This window comes from Henckelia pumila, chromosome 2, assembly GCF_033568475.1.
Source record: "Henckelia pumila isolate YLH828 chromosome 2, ASM3356847v2, whole genome shotgun sequence".
Taxonomy (NCBI): Eukaryota; Viridiplantae; Streptophyta; class Magnoliopsida; order Lamiales; family Gesneriaceae; genus Henckelia; species Henckelia pumila.
In genome coordinates this window covers 191,514,494-191,521,251 of record NC_133121.1, presented here as the reverse complement: position 1 = coordinate 191,521,251, position 6,758 = coordinate 191,514,494, and the positions used below count along the sequence as shown (strand labels likewise).

The window sequence follows — 6,758 nt, the reverse complement described above, 5'->3', positions numbered from 1 at the left end:
AAATGAACTGAGGCCTGTACCCCGTAGTATTTCTTGATTTCTCGTTTGCATTTTTGTTTTGCATACTTACTCGAGGGAGAGTAAGGATTAGGTGTGGGGGAGTTTGATAGTTGCATTTTTTATTGCATTTGTAATGTCATTTTGTTGTTGTTTTGCATTAGTTTACATGTTTTATTTTAGCATTTTGTTCGTATTGCATTTTCCGTGTTTGCATAATGGGATTCTTGTTTTTGTGGTTAGGTCGCTTATTTTGCGGACTAAGATGGAACCTCGGAGGAATGAAATATCACTACACCAAATAATGCTATCAACAACACCTAAAAGACAACGGTTTTTTTTGAAAAACCGTTTTCTTTTGGTATTTAACAACGGTTTTACTAAAACCGTTGTTGTTGGCCCCTTTTTAATGAAAAACAACAACGATTTTTTAAGAACCGTTGTCTTATATATGTCAAAGACAACGGTTTTTTAAAACCGTTGTCTATTAGCAGGTTTTTTGTGGCCTACGACAATGGTTTTAATTAACCGTTGTCTATGAGCGTGTTTTTTTAGGCCTACGAGAACGGTTTTTACTAACCGTTGTCTATGAGCGTGTTTTTTCATGGCCTACGACAACGCTTTTAATTAACCGTTGTCTATGAGCGTGTTTTTTAGGCCTAAGACAACGGTTAATAAAAACCGTTGTCTTTGCTTTCCTTTTTTTTATTTTTTTTATACACATATATATATATATATACATATACACATACACATATAATACACAATCCCTAGCCCAACAATATTCTGTCGCCCCTTTTACCCACGATTCTTCTTCGCCTCCTCTCTCTCCTCATCCTCACCAACTGGCCACTCCTCCGAGCAAATCGCACAACCTTTACATTCATTTTCATAGCTCCGAGAAAATTCAGATTTTGGATGTAACTGCGAGCTCTTCCTCTCTCGATTTCCCCAAAACCCTCGTCAAAAATCGGTGGTGAAAGTTCCATGAAGGCAAGAAACATAGACTTACGAGAGGAGCAATTGGGATTCCTCGGTCGATGCCGCAGATTTGACTCTCGGATGAAGATATTTCAGATGTCGTATGCTGATGGTAGCCATTGGGATTCCTCGGTCGATGTTTTTTTCTCGAAGGAGCCTTTTGGAATTTTGATGATATTTCTCCGATGATGATGGGTGGAATCTGAACCCCCATCGACTCAATCCTGGATTTTCAGTGGATGAGGTTGGCTATATGCAAGCATACTGCCTATTCTTCGAGTCCAACTAGACCCAACCAATGTCCACCTTTCATGTTTAAATTCAACATCCATTTCAAAATGTAAGAAAATTTTGCTGTGAATTTTCTCTACCCAATTCCTGTACGGATACACAGAAATGGTAAATTGCTTGTTTTTCCAGTTTAATTTCTCCATTTTTTTTAAGTTCTTGAATTTGTTTTCAAATCGTTTGATTGTTAATTTCAGAGATTCATGTTGTCTTTTGCTTATATTGCAAGTTTTTAGATTTGAATCTCAATCTCGTTTGTGTAATTATCTTAGATAATCACAGCCGATTCGTGTTACTTTTAGCATTTGGTATTAATGCAGAGCTGTTATTTCTCAAAAACTGAGAAAGCGAGAGCAGATTTCAATGTTTTTTACGATGAACCTTTTAACATTTGATGAAGTGACATTATCACTTGTTGTCCCCTTTTGGAGAGCAGCTACCAACGATAGATTGAATCAATTTTTGTTTAACATGTGTAGGACTTCGTTGATTTATCTAATGTGAGTTAGCTGATGGGTTGTTAAGTCTAAGTTCCCTAGCCTTTATCTACTAAGTCTAAGCAATCATAGGTTCATTACCTAATCTTGATCGTGCTTGCGTAGGGACAGAGTGGGAACCAAATGAAGACGAGTTCTGTCAACTAAAAGGTTTGGTACTTGAAGATTTGGACTTGAAGCATTGGAAAGCTGATTCTAACCACTTTCCAAGCCTCGGGCGCCTCATTATCCAATAGTGCAGCAACTTGCGGCAGATACCATGTGGGTGGGGGAAAGCCCAACGCTCAACACAATTGAGTTGTATAATTGCAATGCTTCTGTCTCGGCTTCAGCAAATGAAATACTGGAGAAGCAACCGAGCTACAGAAATGATGGCTTTCGAATTATGAATACGGATCGTAAACCGAAGGGCTCGTGGCGTACTTAGGATTCATTTTTCAGGTGTGATCTTCTAGTAGGAGATAATCGAGGTGTATTGCACAATTCTCAAATGAAATGAATAACAACACTAGCAATTACTAATTTTATTTCCTTCATTTTTTTGTTATTAACTTCCAAGTTTTTAGATATTATTATACAGTTTCAAAATCTTTTATAATTTCGCCCTCTGATTATTTTCTATCAAATGAATATTTTCAAGATGATGCATGTTGAGTATACCATGTTCAAAGTTGGTTTTTCAATATAATTGACATGATCGAATAATAGTGAGGTAGATTCGTGTATCCTACATGAAATATCATTTTCTAAATTTAACGAAGTTATTACCTGATTTTTTGGCTTCTTGTAGGTTCCTAAAAGCAAAAGGAAGCCATTAGAAGGAGAAGGATGATTCTAACAGGTATCAAATGTTGAATAATTTCAGTTGAATTTCATTAAATATTTATCCTCACCATTATATCTTGCATACGTTGGAAATTGGTATGATGAACTTATGGAACTTATTGTGGAGTTTTGTATAAATATGTTTGCGTTTGATGGTGTCAAATTTAAATTTTTATTATGACTTTCAGTTATCAAGCATTAACAGGGTATTTAGATATCATTCTAAATATAATTTTGTCCATTCTTATAATTTTATAATAAGATTACAAATATAAATACATTGGATTACCCCCAAATTTGTTTTTTTTTCTTTTTTTTAAAACCCGTTTCCTCTCCATTTTCTATAGGAACTTTGATCAAACACTTTTCGGTCCCAAAAACACCAATCTTCAAATTATCCAATAGTAAATTAATTCTTTTTGATAAAATCCATTATCACTTACCTTATTCTAAGCTTTTGTGATTTTCAAGCTTTCAGGTATGTATGACCTTATTATAGCAACTAATTCATAACTTTCGTCTGAAGTAATATACTTTTTCTGAGTCTCATGAATTTATTCTATTATCGTGCTTGCTCGTAGGATCATGAAATATTGCACTAGATGATTTTGAATCATCAATAACAGGTACTAAACATTAAATCATTTCAATTGAATTTTGCAAACTGTTTATCCTCACATAAAAGAATATGTTGTAAACTGGTTCAGAAACGCAATACTTTCACATATGATATATGCTTGCAAATTGGACTATTGTAAGAAAAGTGATTATGTTTACCTTATTTAAATTTGTCTAGTTTCATCTATAATTATACAACAGTTATTGATTCCAATATCCTTGGTGGCTTGCAGGTCCTGTTGCAATTGATCACTCTATTCAAGTTGATGTTGCCAGATCAGAAAATCATGTTCAAGCAAATATGGATCTTGAATTTCAGAGAAACAATGAGAGATTTGCTTTCCTTAAGTGAGGATTTCATTGAACTAATTGAGAATAAGGTCTACTAATTTAGCTACTGCATTTTCTTGATCTCTCGATTGAATGTCCAGATTTTCACACCATTAATCTCTTTTTTTTCCTTTTATATTTTAATGGGTACTGGTAACGTTTTTGCCCCTTTATTTTGGTACTTCCAAAGTTTTAATATTTGTATATTTATGTTTACCTTGTTGGTTCTTCATGGGAGTGCTTATCTCCAAAATTGACTTCTGGAATTAACTTTCTTGATTTATATCTATTAACAAACAAATGAAGAGCTACTCGGATTCCCCTTCAAGACATTATGGGTGATGCAAAAACCGAGTCTTTGATGTGTTCATTGAATTTAATATACTAATTACTTGGTTCCTTGAATATTTATATTTTATCATTGTTTTTCACCTTTATTAGTACTTTGTAAATGTTGAGCTATTTGTGTGGAGCTCGCCTGCAGCTCAGTTAAAGTTTGTACTGGGTGGAAGTACTTGAGTTTGAGTTCTTTTTTTAAATTATTTTCATGTCTTTAAACCACTAGTATCTCTTATTATGTAGTAGATTATATTAAGGGAACAATTGCATTTTTTGAGACTTTCCTCTATTACCTGATATGCATGCTAATAATTAACTACCACTAAGATTTTGGTTATCTTACGATTTTTAGCCTATAGTTGGTGTTATTGATTAGTTTCTGTTTAATATGTTGTGATTAAGTTGGGTGCCAAGAGACATCTAAGTTTTGTTCTCATCGATAATGCCGTGAGACATGCTCCTTGTAATTTTTTCAGGCAATAATTTTAGCTCTAAATCCATCCTATTTCCTGAAATCTGGAGGCCATTTTGTCATCTCTCCATTAAGGTTAGTGTTTCTGGTTATGTTTTGAGTGTGATCTGTCAGATAAATTAGTCCAATGATCCGTACCAAACATGGATGTACTGGATATCCCCTCATGAGCCAAACCCATGTAGCCCCAAATAAAAACGAACTCAAGATCGAATCATCACGTTTACATTTAGAGACTTCTAGTCGAGTACACGTCCACACAACATCGAATTTCTCCTGCTACAGTTTGTTTGAATTCCAAAAGGTATAACCTTTATCTTGTCTTAAAATTAAGCAGATTTAGGAACTACATGGACAAATGCTCGGATAGGGGTAGCTACCTCACAGTTGACAAGCATGGCAAAGTTAGACTCCAAGCATTGAAATCACTGAAGTACTTAGCTGATGCAGACTGGAAATCAATCAACCCGCCCCCGCATTTGAACCATCGTGAATTCAGATTCTGGGTTTCGGGTAGCACCGAAAAATGCCTCACAGTTTTTCGAGGAAAAAGTGCGAAACAAACATTAGGCATTGCAGACTGTGAGTTCGATGGTTCCAACACATTCCAGCTCTTTGCCTTCCGCTTTCACTACCACAAAGCTTTTTGTTGCTGTGGAAAGTACAATGAATAATAAACAATTAGTCATACACAATACTCTACAATGAGAGGATAATCTAGAAGGAGTGTTTCAATCAAGTTAATTTATATAGATTAGTTCATAACTCAATATATAGGAAAGTTCCGAGTTAATTTATATAGATTAGTTCATAACTCGATTTATATATTTTTCTAGTGTGTATTGATTTAGAATTTAGAATTAGAATATTGATTTGGAATATTGAAAAATTGTATTTAAATTTTATTTTAGAAATTTTAAATTTTGTTTCATTTATAATATTGAAAATTTGTATATTAAAATTAATTTTTTTTTGTTTTTTATTTGAGCAACGACAACGGATAAAATCCGTTGTCTTTTTCATTTTAAAACTGTTGTAATTTTCGGTGTGGTTAAAAGTTCGATATACGACAACGGATAAAAAACAGTTGTCTTAAATTGTCAATGACAACGGATTGACGCTGTTGCAGAACCGTTGTCTTTGGAGACTTACGACAACGGTTACAAACTGTTGCAAAACCGTTGTGGTAGGATATCTACGACAACGGATAATAGGGCACGCTTTTTACAACGCCCCCAGTTACAACGGTTTTTTTTCCCCTACGACAACGGATAATATCCGTTGTCGTTTTGCAATTTTCTTGTAGTGTATGCTGAAGAATTCTGGAGAAGTCATGCCGATCGATCCGCAGGAGTTTGCAGATCGAGCGGGTGCTTATATTTTGAAGATAGTGGACTTGGACATTTTCTGCCGATCGATACGCAGAAGTTTGCAGATCGAGCGACACATGTTTTATGCGAGGCAGAGAGTTTATAATTTTTACGCCGATCGATCCGCAGAATATTGCCGATCAAGTGGGCGTCTTTTTCCGGATACATTATTTTAATTTTGGTAACTTTGTTATTTTAGTTCCTAGCCTCTATTAGACTCTTAATTCCGTTTTGGAGGGATTATCATCAGACTTTTTGGAGGGATTACGTTGGAGGCTAGGTTTTGTTCTTGAAGATTACTCTCTAGTTTTCTTCTTTTCTTTAAATTTTTATGAATTTAATTATGAATCATTGTAGCTAACTTTTTAATACTTGGTTAAGGAAGACGAAGCCCTTGATTAATTTATTCGTGAGATTTGTGTTTTACAAAGCTTGATTATTGTTGAGTATCAATAATTATTCTTATTTATTCATGATTGTATGTTTGATTATTAGGAATTGTAGGGATAATAATTGACTAGGCTAAATTCATCCGCTTGTGCATGAGTTGTCTAGATTTAACAGTTTCACTAGTTTGCATGCTATCGTGGGTTTAAATCTAATCGCTTGTATTAGGTTAATTCATTGGTAAGGGTTATCTTAGAACGCTTGTGTCTAGTTAATTACAATTAAGGTGAAACAGGAATTTAATTTTCAATGATGAATATTCAACAGGATTAAATATTTTTAGATAATCGATGATCGAACGAATGAAATCAAGGGTGTAGTTGACCAAAACCAAGGCTTGTCTCTTATTGAATTTTCCGTTGTGATTTGATTGTGCTTGGTAATTGATAGAATTGCTTTCATAATTGTTTTTAAATTTTAGTGGATAAGTTTCAAACCAAAAAAACCCCTTTTTATTATTTTGTTTATTTAGAACACATTAAAATTTACCTTTCCTCGTGGGAACGATCCCTACTCACACTACTGCATTAATTGTTTATCTGATTGAGTCGGGTAATTTGGGCGTACACGATAAGCGCTACCAATAGCATACTC

The 6,758-nt window shown here is 34.3% G+C and overlaps 1 non-coding gene across 1 annotated transcript; it reads left to right on the top strand.

Moving 5' to 3' along the window:
• The first annotated feature begins 3,830 nt into the window (after positions 1-3,830).
• Positions 3,831-3,902, top strand: LOC140885565 (small nucleolar RNA snoR60). Its single transcript, XR_012151009.1, has one exon. It is a non-coding gene; the product is annotated as a small nucleolar RNA snoR60 (small nucleolar RNA).
• The last annotated feature ends 2,856 nt before the right edge of the window (positions 3,903-6,758 follow it).